Genomic DNA, 20,871 nt, shown 5'->3' on the forward strand with positions numbered 1-20,871 from the left:
TACATTTTAGGGGGGAAGAGGTGTTTGCCAGTCCCATGCTTTTCCTTCTTGCCGCTGCCTCTGTGTACTGTGATATCCTGGTTAATTTTTCTGGTTGATCATAGCCTCAGGAAAGCCAAATCCAATTAGCAGAAAATTTTCCACTTGTAAACTTTCAAACAACTGCAGTGATAAGCCTGACTACATTCCAGTGCTTTGGCTTTGTTCATGACCTTTGCACTGGATAGTGAATGTGGCTGCCAAACAACGGAATTTTCAATATCCTCTAATTTATTGGTAGCTATAGTTTTAGATTTGTTTGAATTATGCAGGGCTTCATTAATCCCGGTAAAAGGTTCTTCTAGGCTGACCAGAGACTGCCTCTATTAACAGTCATGCAGCTGTTAGGAAGTCATCTGATTTTAAAGATTATTTTAGCAAAATAGTAAATTGGTGAATAAGAGATCTATACCTAGCTGCAAATCAGTTTTAATGCCGCTATAGATGGACTAAATGTACCCCATCCATAGATACACATCAGAATTATTCACTACAGTAAGTTGTGCATACATATTTACTTTCAAACGTAATCCGTAGTGTTATATTCAACCAGGATTATATATATATGTGGGAAACCTTGCTTTCCTGCATAGGACAGGACGATCTTGCAGAGTGAAATTGTGCTGCATTAATTATCTTTACCTGGTTGATGCAAATTGCTAAGAAGTCTCGAAATAAGACGATGCTCTCTTCTGACATTGTTTAACATGGTATGTTTTGTATGGTCACCTGACATTTTCAAAAAGAAAGGAAAAAAACAGTGTTGGGTCACAATTAGGTAAATCTCAGGAGGTATATGCTGCCTGCTGGTTTTCTGCCTGTTCTTTTACAATTTAGCTTTTCATTGAGCACCTATAGTATAACTTTTTCTATCCTTCCAGCTCTCTGACTGCAGACTTACTGCTTTCCTCCACACAAGCTGCACTGGTGCCCCTTCTCTTCCTGTCGATTCTCTGAACAGGTTTTGTTTTTTTGAATGGGTTCACAGAATGGAGTGTTCTGTAATTGAGAAGAGGAGGAGCTGGCAAATGACTGGATGGCTGCTGTGTAGGAGAGCCACAAGTCTCCTGTCAAAGCACCAGAATTATACTGAGAGCTATACTGTTGACACTCGTATAAAGATCTAAATTATAAATAACAGGCAGAGATTAAGTAGGTAGCATAGACTTCCTGAAATGTAACTATCTGTAACCCAGCAGTTTTTTTTTTTTTTTTTTTTTTTTTATTTCCTGGAATTCCTCTCTAAAATCAGTTGAAGGATCAGATATTCATATACAGTATCTGCCTCTGCTATTCAGGTTTTTTTTTCGCTCTCATTTTCCTGTGGTTTATGGATAATGGACAAGCAGTGTTTGACTCCTTTATTTTACTTTTTAGTGGCTGCAGGGGAAATAGCTGGGAGCACGAGTATATAAAGAAGGCTAGCCCTTTAGGACTGATTCACAGCTATGCGCACCTGTTGCAGCACACGTGGTAATGCGCAAACATAGGTGTGAAGGGGCCCTTTATAGTTTCCCTTTAAAAAACTATTTTGATGGAGTACATAGATGAGAAACAGCCACATAGGAAATATTGGGATTCTGCTTTCTTCATGCATTACAATTTATGCATTTAACTGCAGAAACATGTACAAGTGTGATTAGACCCTAAATGATGATAATTCATGTCTACCCCTGTGCAGTAATTATGTGCCAACAACCAGATATCCCACCAAATATATATGTCTAATGATGCCACATTATGCTACCTTTGCTAGATGTGCCAATTTAGGCCCCATGCACATTGGGCGCTTACCCAGCTCTTCTAAATGCCAGGAGAAAAGCAGCGTCGAACTCGCCTAAAGCCAGCTTTTTGCAAACGCGTTTAGGTGTATTTGAGCGCATCAAGCGCTTGTGCATTCATTCATTTAATCGGCCAGAATATTCTATTCATTGAACTGAATGAATGCTTGAGCGGCTAACACGCCTAGCATTAATGCACATTTAGATGTGTTTACACGCATCAGGCTTTTTTTAGCGGTAAAAAACTCTTCTCCTGAAAGCACTTGGTTCTGGGGTTTGTTTTTTCTGCCTCTAAACCAGGGATATGCAATTAGCGGACCTTCAACTGTTGCAAAACTACAAGTCCCATCATGCCTCTGCCTCTGCCTCTGGGTGTCATGCTTGTGGCTGTCAGAGTCTTGCTATGTCTCGTGGGACTTGTAGTTCTGCAACAGCTGGAGGTCCGCTAATTGCATATCCCTGCTCTAAACGATCCTGCATCTAAACACTTGTAAAAGCCTACGTGTGCATTGACACAGGCTAACATTGAAGGGTGTTTAGAGGCCAAGAAAAAAAAAAAAAATCAACACCTCTAAAAGCTGTGTTTAAAATGTCCTGTGTGCAATGAGGGCTTAGACTCAGCTTGTGAATGAGAATGTGCTCAGTAGGGAAGTGGTTGGCTTGTATGCAGCTTTTGCATGATTTGGCTTGATAACGTTGCACTTTTTAATCCTAGGATAATGTAAGAAAAAAAGTGGTACTTCACTTGCATTGAAAGCTAGGAATCAAGCCATGTTTGAGAAATACAGAAGTTTTATATTAATTTGGTGAGGGTTTTTTTTTTTTTTTTTTTCCTTTTTTTGTATTGGTTTAAACCGTGCAAACTTTCGTCTTGTATGCGGTATGAAGTGAAAAAACATTCCTATTCTCTTGATACCATTCAACACTAATCTACCAAGTTAAGAAAACAGAATTTTTCAAGACCAGTCTTAAATACTAATCACATCTATTTCAAGAGGTTGTCCACATGCTTCCTGTTGATGCTGTGGGATTTGTTTGTATGTAATATTAAAAAAATAACAATAATAATTTGAGAAAAGATGGCATAGGTTGCAACTCCCCCACCTGTTAATTTGAGGTAGGTAATTCTTAAAGTAGAACAATAGGCAAAACCTTTTTTTAAATTTTGGATAGAGTAAGAGGATTATAGCAACCCCTGTCAGTTTAATTTTTGCCATCTGTGGCCCATTGGGGAGATTTCCCTTCACTTCTTGTCCCGTAGCCAAACAGGATGTGAGAGGAAATCCCTGCAAATTAGGGGATTCCCTTGGGGGCCTCCAGGTCACTAAAACTAGTGTCCCCATTAGGAGATTTCTCCTCTATTACTTTTCAGGGGACAACCCAAAGTGTGGTATTTTCTATTACTTTCACTTTAAATCATAATGGTAAACGGGACAAATGGAGAGGGTGAATCTCTGTAATGGGAGCACAGACTGCAATAAAAACTGACAGGTGCTCTAATCCATCTCCACTTTATCCAAAACTAAAAAAAAAAAACGTTTGCTTTTAGTTGTATTTTTAATTTGTTTTTTCTAGGGCAGCTTTATAATGGCTTTATTTATTTTCAAAGAGCAATGTTTTGTAGAAGTTCTAAGGAGCCAATATGAACTCAGCAGGTCAGAGTAATAAGAGATAATGAAAGATGAATTTTGATTGGCTGCTTTGCATCAAGGCACTTTGCTCTGTGCTTTATCAAATAAAGGCTATAGTGTATTTTTGATTAAGAGTACATTTTAAGTGTAAGGATTTTTGAGATGAAGACAGTTTTAAACTGCTATAGGTAACCTAAGGTCACCCGTAAGAGGAACTTACAGCTGCAAGCATGTCATTAGCAATGGTCTGCTGAGACCTGTAGTTCTTAGGTGGCTAGAAAGCCCCAGGTTGCTTGTTTTATAAAGTCTCGTTTTATTTCTGTTTTTAGTACCACACTTTTTTTTAGTTTATTTTTTATTTTTATTTTGGTCTTTCACCAGTTCCCCAGCAGGAATTCTTCCTGTTGAATATGTGGGTGGTGAGAGAGCAGCAAAGACACTGGTGTAAATAATCGATGTTAAGAAAAAAAATATTTAGTGCATAAATACACAAAGATATATTGACTTAATAAATTGTAAATGCTAGAGCCTTTTTTATTAACACTTTTAAGTTGCTAAACATGAGAAAGAATTCTATTTATAAGAGATCCCTGTGCCCATTTCAGCCAGCCATATAACAGACATTTATCGCTGGACCAGCCTAGTCCAAATTTGTGTGGCATCGAGCTTGTGAAGAGTTCAATATCAAAAGCTGAGGTGGGGAAAGGGGTGGGTTTGTGTATATTGTACATTTTAAAATCGCTTGCTTGTATTGTGTAGGGGAAAAAAAAGATTGGCAGAGAAAAAAAAAAAAAAAACACGACGTTTGAATTGTCTAACATATATATTAACAAATGTCTAACATTGTCTACTGAATACAGCCTCCCCTCACAGACCTTTTTCAGAGGTTTTTTTTTTTATTTCTCATCTCTGGCGAAATTTGCCAAATTGCTGACAGATGCACCAGGAATACATTGCAATGAATACAGCCTCAACTTTTTCTGCAAGGGCAAAAGTCATTTAGTAAAATTGTTTAGGTTATACATGGTTGTACATTGCCGTGCAATTGAACAATCTCCTTTTAGATTTACCTATAATTACGTAAAGGGAAGAACTTTCTGATTGGCATTGTAGGTAGGTCCTTGTGATGCATTATCAGTGGTAAGTTGAATAGCTTAAAGGTAAATCATAAACTGCAGGGAGTGGCTGCCTTTTATTTCAATATTTTTATAAGCCAATCTAATATACTTATGTCCTATAAGAGGAGAGTGTAGTAGCACTACCCACAGTAACAGCCTAGGTGTCAGACATCACAGGCAATTTTCACACTCTTGTATGACAGCATACGGTCTTAACTTTAAAGGTCCAACAGTGGATGAAAATCAAGGGGATTTTTCTGCTGCTTTGTTTTAGTGTGAAAATAATCCAGTTCTCTGCTGGCCATGTGTTCCTATGACACACAGTGTAATGCAGCTTTAGAACCTTTTCACAACTATGCATATGCAGTAACATACAATCGTGATTTATGTTATTGCATTTGTGCAGTTTTATTCTTTTTTTTATTTGTCCATTATGTAGTGTAAGTTGGTGAACCTTTCCAAATAGAAAGGCAAATCAGAAATACTGCACAGTGCAGGTATACATTATCACTTAATTTAATGGGACTAAATAAAAATGCTATGTGCTCTTCTTTTTTTTTTTTTTTTTTTTTTTTAAAGATCTAATCTGCAGCAAATAGAAGTTATTAGTATCACTTGCCATTCATCTTCTATCCTGCTCATGAAATTAAAGTAGAATGTTACTTTAAGGTTTATGCAGTCTCCTTTCGAACCTCGTGACAAAAAGTCACTGTTTCCAAGCTTACAAGATGTATGTACCCATGCAGAAGGTCAGTGTTCCTGAGTAATTTTTCTCATGTTAGGAGGCAAGCAGCTGAATCCAAGCAGCCTTTAGTCTTTCTCTATTCCTAATACAGAAATTATGCTTTGATCGCAATCGTCGTCTCTTACAAAAATCAGTATTGCTGTGCCATGGGTGACTTTTGTAGCTGTAGGACTCTAAGGTTACATTCGCTCCGGTGATTTAGGCTGGTGCAAATTATAGCCGCAGGATTCTTCCTTTTCCACTGTGACTCTTAGCGGCTAGGTGCGGGTCACGGCCCTGTCCACTATGACAGGTCACTGGCAGCTGCAGCTATTTGTGGCTGTCTGCACAGCCAGCAATCTGTCCTTGTAGTGAATGGGACAGGCGGCCTCACCAAGCCGCTCGGAGCCGCAGTAGGAATCAGAAGATTCCTGCCACTACAATTCGCAGTGGCCTAAATTGCCATTGTGAATGTAGCCTAAAGGGTGGGGACATTTAAAATGTAACCATTTTCTTTGCAATGCATACCTGTCACTTCTGTCGGCATTAAACTGCAAACCAACCACAGTCTATCATGTTAATTATATATGCTTGTTGCATTTCCTGCTCCCGGCATGTTTCAGAATTTTTATTTGCACATTTATTTGTAGAAGTTACAAGAATATATATTTTTTAAGTTTGATTTTTTTTTTTTTTTTACTTTACTCTGTACACTCCCACTGTCTGCAACATCTAAACAAAGAAACAAACATCTCCCCCCTTTTATTTAGTGAAGACATTTTTGGTTAATAATGCCATTTTAATCAGCGAGAATATGAATGCACACCCGCAGATACCAGGGAAAGATAACAAACGGTGCCTAAGGTTTATTTGTTACCAAAATCATATTCGATGAACTTTCATCAAGCATTTGAAATGTCAGCCATTTAAAGCTGGATGAAATTAAGTACATTTAGTGTAATTTCTAGGGTGCAAATTCAGCTGAAACTTAGGAGCAGTTATTTGTTTGCTGAGCGCTTCTATTTTGCACATGGGCTGCCTTTTGATTTACAGGAACTAGTGGAGGAGGAGCCAGCAGATTTTATGAAAGGAGATTGCATTAAAAAAAAAAATGCTAAATTTACTGCCAATTCAGAAGCCCCACAGTGCACAATAACTTAGAAGCATCTTCCTTATGCAGGTACCCAGCATTTTTATTTAGAAATTTCACCTGTAGCAACATCTTCTAATGAAATTGGTTATCGCATTACATTTTAAAAAGTAGCCCTGCTATTAACCCCACAGGGAGGTGATAAATCCCAACCGAACAGGGAATTCTGATGATCTTCAGAAATGAAAGGTTAGGATGCCTTATACAGTTTTCTTTTTCTCCTCTATGTGGCTGTCTGCATTGCGCCTAAGCCACAGGTATATTTAACTATATTTTAACAGCTACTTCTGCAGTGTCTACCTGGCAAAAATCTGAAAAAGTGGATCTGTTCTGTGTAGCAGAAATGCAAGGATTGCTTTACCTACAAGTAAGCACTGCTTGCTTTAAAGTCAACCATGTGCTATCATAACATTTGCTAGCTAATGTGTAAGAGACAAATGTGTTTCAGTGGACGTTCATGAGATGGCTGCAGCCAGTATATTTAGCGAGCAGTGTCACCATTCTGCATGACACCTTTGTTCACTTGATAATCAATAACCCCAATGCCGTGCCTTATTGCCTCTCCACATAGCAAAAACCTTTTTCAAGGCCGTGATTGTAAGTCATGCCACAGGAATTTCCCATCAGGAAAAAAATACAGTTCTATTTTTATAATTACCAGACCTGCTCCATGTTTTGAGTCAGGCCTTTATGACATGGTCTGATCTGCTTACATGGGTAACATTTCAAGCACTTGCATGAATGTCTGGCTTTTAACATTCAGAGCAGTTCCTTGTTATATCATGCACACATTTTAACAGCTGCTTTTAAATCATTTTATATACACTTGTCCTTTTACCAGCACGAATAGAATGGGTTTATATGCAGTTGGCAAGTTCACCCCATGTGGAATACAGCTGAGGGTCTTTTTCTTTTCAGAAAGATTCTGTTTATAGCATTAGGTCTTCAGCAAAACTTTCTGGAACTAAATAGGTCAACGAAATTCCCAGTCACTTTTCCACCATATTCTGCTGGTATGAGTTCCTGCGGGTGTGCATTTTATCTGCAGTGCTGTGTATCCACACCACTGCCTGTTGGGGTCTTGTACAGTGAGGTCTCTTGTACAGTGTAATGTCAGTATTCTGGTATTCCTCTGGTTTCACAATATATTATATAACCTGTATTAATTGTATAGATTGTGCATTTAAAGCTGTTACCAAGTTGTCAGAAAAGGAGAGAAATCCTATGTAATATTTTGTTTGTAATTATCCTTTGTATCATAGCAAAGGAAATGTTTAAAAAAAAATCAACTGTAATAAAGTAATTTTAGTACACATTGAGAGTTTCTTCGCTACTTTTATTTTCTTACATTGTAAATTTGCATATTTCACGTTATTGGTTTGAAATACATTTACATGTGTTATAGAGAGTAAATATATATTCATGCTCTTATTTGTAAGAATGTAATTTGGCTGGAGCAGTGGTGATTTCAGTCTGAGATTTTACTGGCAGACTACATGGCAGCATGTCTCCTGTTAGTTCCACCCTCACTCCTACCCTATAGGACCCCATTCCCATACATTTTGAGGCTGAGCCAGAGGCCTCGTTCCTTCTTTGTTCTTGTAGGATTCATCATGTTGGGAGTTTTTTTTCCCCAGCTGTCAGCGGGGTGGTGTTATATCACACACTTGCAGGGGATCAATGCATAGATTTGGGCCCAGCCATCGTCGGGCATTTATGTTGGCCAGTTGCCATGCTATCAGGAGGTAGCTGTGTCCACTGTGGATGCAGCAGCTACATTCCTGCCTCAGGGATCCGGGTTGCCTTGCAGAAGAGGTCTAGGATACATGAGTATGTGTGGCTTGAGGTCAGCAGAAGGCAATTGACTAGACACTGTGTGGGCTGTTAGGGGTAGCTCCACTTTTGTTTAAATAAAACAAAAACCTATGGAGATGGCTATGCTCTGTGTGATTTGATGTGCATTGCAACATTTTAATGTTTGTTTGTTTGTTTGTTTTTTTCTATCTTGAACATAACTGTGTTTTCAGTATAGTCTACTTTCAGTATGGCAGGGTCTGGTTCACTAGCCACCTGGTAGGATCACAGTGCTCTGATGTGGGAAGCTGCAATGTCCATATTCCTTTAACAGTTAACCCTTTAGGGTTTTTTTCTTGCGTAGTAAACAAACAACGATTAGATTGTCTTTTTTGGTAGCTTGGGAAACTTCAGCAGCTGCAGTTTGAATTGGGATGGATATTTTTAAGTTCTTACATTACTTGAGTAGCAGTATTCCTGTTTGGAAGGGATTTGTTACTGAGACCGGTCCTTGTGCAGCCAGCAGTCTAATCCTTTTATGCTGTGACTGATCTATGCAGGTTAGTAGCTGGAGGGGGGCATTTTCTTCCCTTCTGGTACCTTTTAACTGGATTGTCCCGGTTTTTTTTTTCTCTTTCAGGTGTATGGGAAGCTAATGGGCTCTTAAGCTCCTCCAGATCTGCATGCATCATGCACACCATAAACTGGGCCCTTGGTGCTCATGCCTTGGCAGGCAAAACCCTGTATAAATTCCTGCTTTGTTCAAGCAGCCATGGAGAATGATGACAACATGTTGTCACAAGTAGCCAAGACACTCTAAAGAGGTTTGTTGCAACTTTGCAACTCTCCCTGTGCAAGGATTCCCTATGTCCAGCTTTTTTCCTTCCAGAACCAGTCATTTGGTCTCAGATTCTTCTTAGGCCAATTCACCTCTTCAAATAATTCCTTAGAGGAAGATGTGGAGGAGGAATATTCTGTATGCAGGGTTTTTTTCCTCCTTTTTGTAAGTCTGTTAGAATTTCACAATTTTGTTTGGGGGGCTTTTCTCTATGGTAGCGCGGTGATTATTTCTGTTTGATAAGTCTGTTAGAATGCCTAAATGTAAGATCCTGCGGTGGTACCTGCAATGGAAGTGTTTTTAACTCTTCCAAATGATTGTGTTGCAATTTTTCCCTTACGATATCTATGCTCGTTCTAAAAGACTGATGCAAAATTGAACAGAAGGACAGAGCAGCAAAGTGCATTGGTAGTTGGCACTTCTACTTTACAGCACTGGGTTTCTCAGTTCAAACCCCCAACCAGGACACTTCTACCTGCACTGGAGGATGTCAGATTAGACACTTATGAGGAAGAGGTTTTCCAGCGTAAGGTATCGCCTATTTGGTTGCTGTGGCCTTCATGGGTCTAGCCAGATGCATAGCGTTGCCATTGGAGGGTGCTGTTTTTCAGGGGTGTACTCAGTCATGGTGATTGGGTGTGTCTTTGGGGGTGCAGCTTCTGCTAGTAATAACTTTGTGTTGGTGTTGACCTTTAGGAGGTATATCTGTAATTGCAGCCTGTGAACCTGCCTTAACCCCTGCTACTCTTCCAATTCAGTGGAAGATGGGATGGAGAATATTCTACCCTAAAGAAAAATTCTGAAAAGTGAGAAATCGTGTCTGCATTGCGAGAGCTGAAACTGTCCTCCTTAAAGGGCAAGCTTCATCTGATGGCACTGAGCTGGGATTTTGTTTAGTCTGGTCTCCTGCCTCAAAGTAAATGTCTGCCAATTGAAAGACTACAGTTCAACAACCCAGTGTCTAACTCCAAAGAGGTTTGCTCCTGCAGTCCTGGCTTGGAGTCCAGAAAGATTTGAAAAGAGAGAGACCAAAAATTCAACATAGAGCTTCACTTCCAGAAGATAGGATGCTTCTGGTCCTTTTTCAAATTGTGCCACCCATACATATTTTATGGGTACCTGGTTGCTCTTTTTCTGGTAGGAGAGTACAGCTTTGGTTTTGGATGCTCGGATCCTCAGGACAAGCACTTCAGGCCATGTTTGGGCATTGTCACCTTCAAGGAGGAATCCTTTGCTCCAGCAACAATAGCCAAGTTCTGCTAACCAATGTCAAATCTTATTGTCTCAGGGGATGGAAATTCCAATTCCAGCAGATGTGATTTTAAGACGAGTACTATTGTTGCACAGAGAGATGCCTATTTCTAGCTCCCTAGAGCTGTCTCATAATCTGACGTACATGGGTCAACATATTATGCAGCTTACATGCTTGCTTGTTGGTTTTTCAATCCTCTCCCTCTCTAGACAGAGAACCCTGTCCAGAATACAGAGGGAGTTCTCAGAAACCTGCAAGAGGTTGGCTGGCTAGTGTTTAAAAAGGGTCATCTGACCCCTATGCAAATCCTTGTGTATCTGAGAGATTTTGTCACGGTTCGAATAACATTGTTTTTGCCACTAGAGTATACCGATGGTAGGGCAGCGGGGCTATCCTGGTTTTCTTCTCTTTACCACTCAGTGTCTCAATGCCTAATGATGATCCAGCACCATAATCTCTCCCATACTTATATTAAAGTGGGCTCAGTGGAAGAGGCTTCCTGTCCAGAAGGGTTTTTCTCCAACATTGGACATGCATCTAGCTATTCATGTGTCACAAACAGATAAATCCTTGGGTGCTGGGACCAACGCTGTATCCTGGCCTAGGCCAACAAGGCCCAGGCCTAGGGCAGCATTTTGCAGGGGGGAAGCACGGAAAGAGTCCCCGCCAGCTTGCACTACACTGTTAGTGTAGCGCCAGTCATATGGGGCGGACTGGTCTGAGAGGAAAATTAGTCTAGCGCCCCCATAAAGTGGCCGCACTGATTCCAGTATGCGGGCGGCCGGCATTCCTCAACTGTGGAGGGGGGGCGGCGCTTTTAATTTTGACTGTCCTATCATCCTGGAGCACAAACCTTCCTCACTGTGCTATGTTTCTGCAACACCATTGGCATAGTTATATCTTCTTAGTCCTCTCCAAAAAATTATCAGAAATTTGTGCTTAAAGTAGAACTATAGGCAACACTTTTTTTTTTTTTTTTCATTTTGGATAGAATAAGGGAGGGTTAGAGCCCCTGTCAGTTTATTTTTTACCATCCCTGTCCCATTGCAGAGATTTCCCTTCACTTCCTGCCCCATAGCCAAATAGGAAGTCAGAGGAAATCTATGCAAATTAAGGGGATCCAAACCCCCCCGTCCCTCAGAACTAGTGTCCCCACTCAAAAATTTCGGGTCGGGTCTTAGCAGGGGTTGTGGCCTTGACAGGAAGGGGTGGGTCATATTTAAATTAGAGGATGCACGAGTTTAGTCAGGCCTAGGGCAGCACAAACCCTAAATACACCACTGGCTGGGATAGTAGTAAATCTATGCCGCAGAGCTATGGCCAGTGGAAATCCCTTGTTAGGAAGTTGTTTTGAAAATTCAGGATTTTTGGCCAGCCCTTATATGCTCCCTTTGCCTTTTGTCACCTGACAGTCGGTTTTTTAGTCTCAGATGAGGCTGAACTAAATCACAGTTGTGTTCTATATCAAGGGGCAGGTCAGGACCTGCAGGGTCAGTCTACTGAGAGAGGTAGAGATGATTGTGACCTGGGTGGAATCTCTTATATTTCAGGGAGTCTACATGCAGAACTTCTGGAAGGAATCCATATTTTGTGCCCTAATTGAGCAACAAGTGGTTTCTACACCCAGGTTTCTTTAAGTGGATTTACTATTACACACCAGAAAATCTTTTCCCATGAAGCCTAGGTCAGCAAGCCCTGGGTACGGATGCTGTGACACATCAGGAAAGGTTTCACATGCCCTATGCTTTCCCTCAAGTATCCATATATCCATATACAGATTTTTGGGGGGTCTATTGCTAAAGACAGTGGCATCCATCACAGTAACTCCCCATTGCCCAAACAGGCTTTGCTTCCTGCTTTTAGTACTGGGTTATCAGTACCCCGTCATTTCTCTCAGATGACATCATCTGTCGCAGGGTGCAATACTCCACCATTGTTCGTTTTTTTTTTTTTTTTCCAATTTTTCATCCTGGGAGGAAGAGAGTAATCAGCCTTGGCTCTTTCTCTCTAAACTAAAATCTATGAATCCTACATCAGGATTTAAAGCTTGTACAATTTTGACCGCTTTGTTTTATTTTGCTTCAGTCCATAGTACATTCTGGACTTCAATTGATCTTAAGCTCTTTTAGAAGGCAAATCTCTGCACTCCCCTATATATCCAATGTCTCGTGGGTGAACTATACCTTGCTCATCCAAAGTCTTGATGGGGGCTGCATCTGAGAATCGAGGGAGAGGCAAGGATCTCTATGTGGGATTTACCACTTGGTCTGGACTTCCTTGCCAGCTCCAGTTAAAATCTCTCTTCAGTCCAGCTTAGAAAAAACTGAGCCATGAAGACAGCCTCTCTAAGGGCTATCACATCTGCCAGGAAGTTTGCCAAGATGAGCGTTTTAAGGATCCCTTGGTGACATACAGCTCCAGGTGGGATCAACTTCAGTCCAATTGGAGTAAGGATTTGACAGCCTCTCATATTGGGATACTTTGAGCATGGTAGCTCACAAGCTAGAGTTTGCTTAGCGTTTTAGAACATCTTTGTAGCACACTCTACCAGAAACATCATTGGATGGGTTATTCCGGCTAGCCAAATGGCTTATATAGGGCTTAGTTCCTACAGAAGCCATAACACATTCAGCCAGCAATGTGTAGATTTCGTGGTCACCCTGTGAAAGGGTGCCAAGAATATTTGCAGGGGGGTAACTTGTCTTCCACTAAGGCTGTTCTGGCTCACTGTGGTGTGTAGCTAGTTTCTTTTATTGCTAAATTTTATTCATGCGGTTTCTGATGGGTAGGTGCTGTGATTGAAACCCTACTTTTTTCAGCATGACACCCTTGTTTTTTTGGGCTAGATAGTTCCCAAATGGTATGCTGCCATGGAGTCGGCCAGGAAAACAGAAAATTTCCTATCAAATACTGTAATTTTGCTTTCCTGGTGGACTCCATGGCAGCATGGGTAACTTCCCAGTGTCAGGAGTAGGCTAGTTATGGAACGCGGCCTCTGGCTCAGCCTCAAAATTCATGTGAGTGGGGTCCTATGAGATAGAAGTGAGGGCAGAGCAACCCAAGTGTATGCTGCCATGGAGTCATCAAGAAAGGAAAATGTATAAATGGCTGCAAACCTTGTTTCGATATGTAAATTTAAAAAAATAAAATTACCACAATATTTGTAATTCTGTTCAGCCAGTCTTGCGATCCAGGCACCCATACTAGACCATATAAATAGGTAGGTGACCTTTTAATTTTTTGCTATATCACAGTTTGGCCACTAATCACTTTGTGAGAGTAGCCCTTGTACCATGTGATCGGTGTGACCAATCACAGTGGTAAACAAGGTTACATAAATTGAACCTTTAGACCTTACAGATTTGCTTATTACAATGATAATCACTGTAGTAAGCAAGTCAAGTGTTTTTAAAAAAAAAATAACATGTAAAAAAAAAAGTGTATATATTACTGGGTCCATGGAGGGTTTCTGCTACAATTAATGGTTAATGGTTATATATTTTTTTTTTTTTTGCTTTTTTTTACGAGGCAGGGGTGCCCACTCTCCCCTCTGTTGTTTGCACTAGCGATGGAACCCCTGGCCATTTCCATAAGGGGAAGTCGTGTGATAACCGGCTTCCAGAGAAAAACAGGCGAGGAAAGAATCGCATTGTATGCGGATGACATTCTGTTATTTTTGGGAGACTCGAGGAAATCGCTACCGGGAGCAATGAGGATAGTGGAGGACTTCGGCAGTTTTTCTGGCTTAGAGATAAACTGGGAGAAATCAGAGTTTCTACCGATAGACCCCATAAATGAGACAATAGCACCTGGTATGCCTCAGGTGGTAACAGTGGAAGCTCTGAAGTACCTAGGGATTGTCCTGACGAAGGACCCTGTTCTATATATCAGTAAAAACCTTGTCCCTCTATTAACAAAATTTAAACGAAAAATAGGAATTTGGAGACGCCTGCCTCTATCAGTTGCAGGAAGATGTAGCTTAATAAAAATGATATGGATGCCACAACTGCTATACGTCTTGCATAATTCCCCTGTCTGGATAGGTAAGAAGTGGTTTAAAAAAATTGACAGTCTCTTTAGGGAATTGATTTGGAAGGGGAAACAAGCCAGGATCCGTCTTGGAGTGCTCCAGCTCCCTACCCAGGAGGGGGGCTTTGCCCTCCCACATCCCGAGAGTTATTTTTATTCAACTCAGTTGCAGCAATTATTGGGCTGTGGGATACCGAAAGGAGGCACCCCTAATGGCAAGTTACTGTTGTTGAGCTCCACACATAATACAATTATTGAAGCCCTAGAAGCGGACGCGTTCCATGATAAATTTCCAACAATTAAATTGATAATCAAACTTTGGAAAACAGTTAAGAAAAAGATGGGGTATGGAGCCTTAACAGCCTACTCTCCTATTTGGAACAACCGTAATTTGCAGGAAGTTCTTAAGATAGGCATATTTAGAGAGTGGGAGAAGCTTGGTCTCAGTAAGCTAAGTCAATTATATAATGACTCTGGGTTAAAGAAATTTTCAGAACTGGTTAGGGAGTTTAAGCTTCCCCGGGGGTCTTTCTTCCTATATGTCCGGTTGGAACATGCCCTTAAAGCACAATTTAAAGCCCAGACTCCGAGATGGGAAGAGATGCCTCTATTTCAGTGCATAATTCAAATAACCCCCACTAGAGGGGTAATTTCAAGAATTTATGACCAATTAAGCAAAGCGGTTAATAGCAGGGAAATACTCCTTGGGGTAAAGGCTAAATGGGAAGAGGAGGTGGGAGGAGTGACCCAGGAACAATGGGCGAGAATTTTGGAGTTGGGAGCGCAGGTTTCTGTGACCCCTTCACAGAGACTCTCACACTTAATGCTGTTAAACAGAGCCTATTATACCCCTAAAAGACTTTTTAAATTTGGGAGAAGGCCCAATGACAACTGCCCCAGGTGTCGAAGGACGGGAGATCTCATTCACATGGTGTGGAGGTGTCCCAAGTTGTTTAGATACTGGGAGGAGGTGACTGGGAACTTGGGAAATATTTTCGGTACGACAGTGGCAAACGAGCCCTTGGCTTGTATTCTGGGGCATAGAAGAGTGATGGGAGAAAGGTTGAGTACTACCTTAGCTGTCACGCGGGCCCTGTTTCAGGCTAGAAAGTTGATAGCACTTAGATGGCAGGTAAAGGAGCCCCCCACCGTGAAAGACTGGATCTCTACAATGAATGAAACCTTGGGTAGGGAAAGAATGGTGTACATAAAAAGGGGCAATCTTCAGGAATTTGAAAGCATGTGGAAGATGTGGATAGAGAAAGTGAAGAGTCATTAATAGTGGGATCGGCATAGACACGGAATAGACTGAGGGATGGGCTTAATATAGGTATATAGGCAACTGGTATCCTTGCAGGCAAAGGATGCTATAATAAAGTGTTTCTGGATATGAACATTTTTAGTTAAATATATAGCTTAGTAGGGCATAGAATAAACATATAGGGAGTAGGTGGGGGGGGGGGGGATCGGGGTATTAGGGCATAGGTAATTTGGTACACAATACAGGCTGGGTCAGTAGAAGATGGGCACGGGGAGCCCACAAGTTCATTTTTACAAACCTCTCTTCTTGTATTTTTTGTTGGTGTTTTTGTCCTTTTTCTTCCTTCTTACTGGTCCCCTCTTTCTCTAAACTGAGTTGGAAAAGGATGGGTCCCTTTGGTTATCGAGTCCTAGTTGGTGGGGCTTACGAGATGGAAGGGACAGAGGACTTGTTGGTAAAGAGGCGTATTGGAATCCGTTGGTCATTATGACGATATAAAAAGCAATGAGAAAAAGTATAATCCACTATGATGTGAATACGAGAAGGCGACAGTTAATGAACATCAAACTGATTTAGCCCTCCAAACACTGTTTACTGATGTGGAGAAAAAATTTTTTTTAAAATTAAAAAAAAAAAAAAAATACTGTAATTTTGCTTTCCTGGTGGACTCCATGGCAGCATGGGTAACTTCCCAGTGTCAGGAGTAGGCTAGTTATGGAACGCGGCCTCTGGCTCAACCTCAAAATTCATGTGAGTGGGGTCCTATGAGATAGAAGTGAGGGCAGAGCAACCCAAGTGTATGCTGCCATGGAGTCATCAAGAAAGGAAAATGTATAAATGGCTGCAAACCTTGTTTCGATATGTAAATTTAAAAAAATAAAATTACCACAATATTTGTAATTCTGTTCAGCCAGTCTTGCGATCCAGGCACCCATACTAGACCATATAAATAGGTAGGTGACCTTTTAATTTTTTGCTATATCACAGTTTGGCCACTAATCACTTTGTGAGAGTAGCCCTTGTACCATGTGATCGGTGTGACCAATCACAGTGGTAAACAAGGTTACATAAATTGAACCTTTAGACCTTACAGATTTGCTTATTACAATGATAATCACTGTAGTAAGCAAGTCAAGTGTTTTTAAAAAAAAAATAACATGTAAAAAAAAAAAGTGTATATATTACTGGGTCCATGGAGGGTTTCTGCTACAATTAATGGTTAATGGTTATACTTTTTTTTTTTTTTTTGCTTGATTGCTGACTGGCTCACCTAATATATTTGGATGGAATATTTTGTATTCCAATTGTACTAATAATCGTCACCACACCAGTCACATTGTCCCTGATCACCGCCACACCAGTCCCTGATCATGCACACAAGTTATATTGTACTTGATCACTGCCACACCAGTCCCAGTGTCCCTGATCCACGTTCGGATGGCAGTAAGGAGGCAATGTATAGCCTCCTCACCACCTGCTTAACCCCTTGAATCCCGCACAAGCATCCTTTATTCACTTGAATGGATCATGATCAGCAGGCGTACCGGCGGTATAATTACTGCCACAGTTGTGAAGCAAAGCATCGCAGCTGTAGCAGTTGTACACCTCTGGGCACTGCCTCCGCAGCTAAAGGGGTAGTGGTTGAGGGGCACTAAAACCACAGCTCAAACCACAAGGTTTTAACCACTCCCCAACCTCATGTGTAAACCAACCCTAATTGTGCAGCCAGTCAGTTGTCCCTGATTGTCACCTGTACTAACCATGGCCTGTTTATTGACCATGTTTCTGCCTGTTGCCTGTACCAATTCTTTGCCTGTTTACTGATCACATCTCTGCCTGTGCCTGAACTGACCCATTTGCATGTCCAACTGACTATGTTCCTGTGAGACACCGGCTCTTTTGTTGGTTTTTTTTGTTTTTTGTTTTTCTGTAGCCTCCTGTACTTCCTGGCCAGTGACATGTCATTCCTGGGGGCAATTGGTTGATTTGTGTGATACACAAAATACAATGTCCAATATAAAATCAGTCCAGACAATGAAAGTCTCACACATGGTATTGCCATACTCTGGAGAAGAAGCAGGATGTGTTTTTGAGGTGTAATTCTAAGTATGCCTATGATGTGTGTTAAAAAAAAATCTTATTGACAGCTTTGTGTAATAAATAAATAAAATAATTTTCTTCTCTGCATTTTCCAAAAGCTTGTGGAAAAAAATGAAATTTTTTAGAAAACTCACTATGCCTTTCAGAAAAAACTTTGGAGTGTTTTGCGTTACAAAGTGGGTCCATTTTGTGGGTGTTTCCATTGTCCTAGTGCCTCCAAAAATATGATGGGTAGGAAATTAGTTGCGTAATTTAAGCCCCTTAAAAGCCCACAGGTGGTTCTTGGATTTTGGGCCCCTCTATGTATCTAGGCTGTAGAAGGAGGAATGTGTTTTGAGGTGTATTTGTAAGTATTCCTATGCTGTGTGGGAGAAATAACTAAAATGGCAATTTTGTGAATAAAAAACAAATTTTATTTAAATTCTTCATTTTAATTTTCCAAAAATGTACAGTTATAAAAAAAAGTTAGAGTGTTTGTAGACACTCTAACTTTAACATAGACTTAATAATATACACTGATTTGAGTTATTCTTGCCAAAAATAAAAAAAAAGTATTTATGAAGACAGATTATTTGCAAAATTTTATAAAAGAAACTAAGAAAAATGCGCTTTTCATTTATAAAGCAAAAAAAAAAAAAAAATAGTGATTAAATAACACCCAAGAAAAAAGCTCCATCTGTTCCAAAAAAATGTCATTTGGGTGCAGTGTTGCATGTCTGAGTATTTGTGATTCAAAACATGACAGCGCTGAGAGCTGAAAAATTACCTAGACTGGAAAGGGTGGGGGGTTAAGGGTGTTAGGACTTGAAGTGCTTAAAAAAAGTGTACTTTTACGTCTACATTGTATTAAGCTTCTAAAAAAACATTTGTTTTAGATTACGCTTAGTATGGTTTATTTAATGGACCTGGAAGCTGCATTTAAAGGGACTCTGTCCCTATGGGGGGAAAAAAAGGCCAGTTCGCAAAGAAGATAATTGGCTATCCTTATGCATGTGGCGGAGAACTCTGCTGACCTTAATATTGATAAAAACCTGTCTGATACTTCTTGCAGTGTTGGATGCTTGTGTCCCTCCGCTGAGCCCTGTGCTTTCTTCCATGGTCCACTAGAGTTAGCAATGTGCTAGAGCCTTAAGGAACATACGGCTATAGAGTGGGAAAGGTGACTATGCTTTTCTTTGCAGGTTGGCCATAGAGTGAGGGGGAAAAAGTATTTGATCCCCTGCTGATTTTGTATTGTAGAAAGAGAGGAAACAGTAGGTTTGCCGACTGACAAAGCATCAGTCTATAATTTTAATGGTAGGTTTATTTTAACAGTGCGAGACAGAGCAACAAAAATATCCAGAAAAACGCATTTCAAAAAAGTTATAAATTGATTTGCATTTTAATGAGTGAAATAAGTATTTGACCCCTTCACAAAACATGACTTCGTACTTGGTTGGCAATCACAGAGGTCAGACGTTTCTTGTAGTTGACCACCAAGTTTGCACACATCTCAGGAGGGATTTTGTCCCACTGCTCTTTGAAGATCCTCTCCAAGTCATTAAGGTTTTAGACGCTGAGGTTTGGTAACTCGAACCTTCAGCTCCCTCTGCATATTTTCTATGGGATTAAGGTCTGGAGACTGGCTAGGCCACTCCAGGACCTTAATCTGCTTCTTCTTGAGCCACTCCTTTGTTGCCTTGCCTTGTGTTTTCGGTTATTGTCATGCTGGAATACCTATCCACGACCCCTTTATAATGCCCTGGTTGAGGGAAGGAGGTCCTCACCCAAGATTTGACGGAACATGACCCTGTCCATCGTCCCTGTGATGCGGTGAAGTAGCAGAAAAATGCCCCCAAAGCATAATGTTTCCACCTCCATGTTTGACAGTGGGTATGGTGTTCTTGGGGTAATAGACAGCATTCCTCCTCCTCCTCCTCCAAACACAGCGAGTTGAGTTGATGTCAAAGAGCTTGATTTTGGTCTCATCTGACCACAACACTTTGACCCAATTCTCCTCTGAATCATTCAGATATTTATTAGCAAACTTCAGACAGGTCTGTATATGGGCTTTCTTGAGCAGGGGGACCTTTTGGTTGCTGCAGGATTTCAGTCCTTCACGGCGTACTGTGTTACCAATTGTTTTCTTGGTGACTAATGGTCCCAGCTGCCTTGAGATCATTGACAAGATTCTCCCGTATAGTTCTGGGCTGATTCCTCACCGTTCTCATGATCTTTTAAACTCCATGAGGTGAGATCTTGCATGGAGCCCCAGACCGAGGGAGGTTGACAGTTATTTTGTGTTTCTTCCATTTGCGAATAATCGCACCAACTGTTACCCTCTCACCATGCTGCTTGGTGATGGTCTTGTAGCCCATTCCAGCCTTGTGTAGGTCTACAATCTTGTCCCTGACATCCTTGGACAGCTCTTTGGTCTTGGCCATGGTGGAGAGATTGGAATCTGGACAGGTGTCTTTTTATACAAGTAACAAGCTGAGATTAAGAGCACTCCCTTTAAGAGAGTGCTCATAATCTCAGATTGTTGCCTGTATAGAAGACACCTGGGAGCCAGAAATCTTGCTGCTTGATAGGGGATCAAATACATATTTCTCTCATTAAAATGCAAATCAATTTATAACTTTTTTGAAATGCGTTTTTCTGGATATTTTTGATCTATCTCTCACTGTTAAAATAAACTTACCATTAAAATTATAGACTGATCATTTCTTTGTCAGTGGGCAAACGTACAAAATCAGCAGGGGATCAAATGCTTTTTTTCCCTTTAACATCTTTCAGGACAGCACCTTGAGAGCGTGGCTCCACCCACTTGACAGGAAACACACCTCCACCAAACTTTAAAAGGAGGCTCCTTCCCACTTATCAGTTTATGTGTTTCCTCCGGCGGGAACACATGTGGGAGTTTGGAGCTCTCAAGGTTCTGTCCTGAGAGAACAGGCTTCCTACTCCACTATTTTTACCTACCTCAGGAGAGCCAATTCCTCCCATTTTCCACAGGCTTACGGGTGCCGGGGGGATGGGCTCCTTCTCCCTCGTCAGTGCTCAGGGAGAGCCAGGACTGCTCCAGGTATCGCTGCTCCCGGGCGGGGGCGTCGGGCATGACAGGCACTTGTTTTGTTTTTTTTTTGCCAGCACATGTTTTTTTCCCTGACGCCGC

At 41.0% G+C, this 20,871-nt stretch overlaps 1 protein-coding gene across 1 annotated transcript in view; it reads right to left on the reverse strand.

Annotated features, from left to right (window-relative positions):
* The window catches only part of ABHD15 (abhydrolase domain containing 15), a 73,286-nt gene that overhangs the window by 2,708 nt on the left and 49,707 nt on the right, over positions 1-20,871 (reverse strand). The window lies entirely within an intron of this gene.

Source organism: Aquarana catesbeiana, linkage group LG02, assembly GCF_042186555.1.
Source record: "Aquarana catesbeiana isolate 2022-GZ linkage group LG02, ASM4218655v1, whole genome shotgun sequence".
Taxonomy (NCBI): domain Eukaryota; kingdom Metazoa; phylum Chordata; class Amphibia; order Anura; family Ranidae; genus Aquarana; species Aquarana catesbeiana.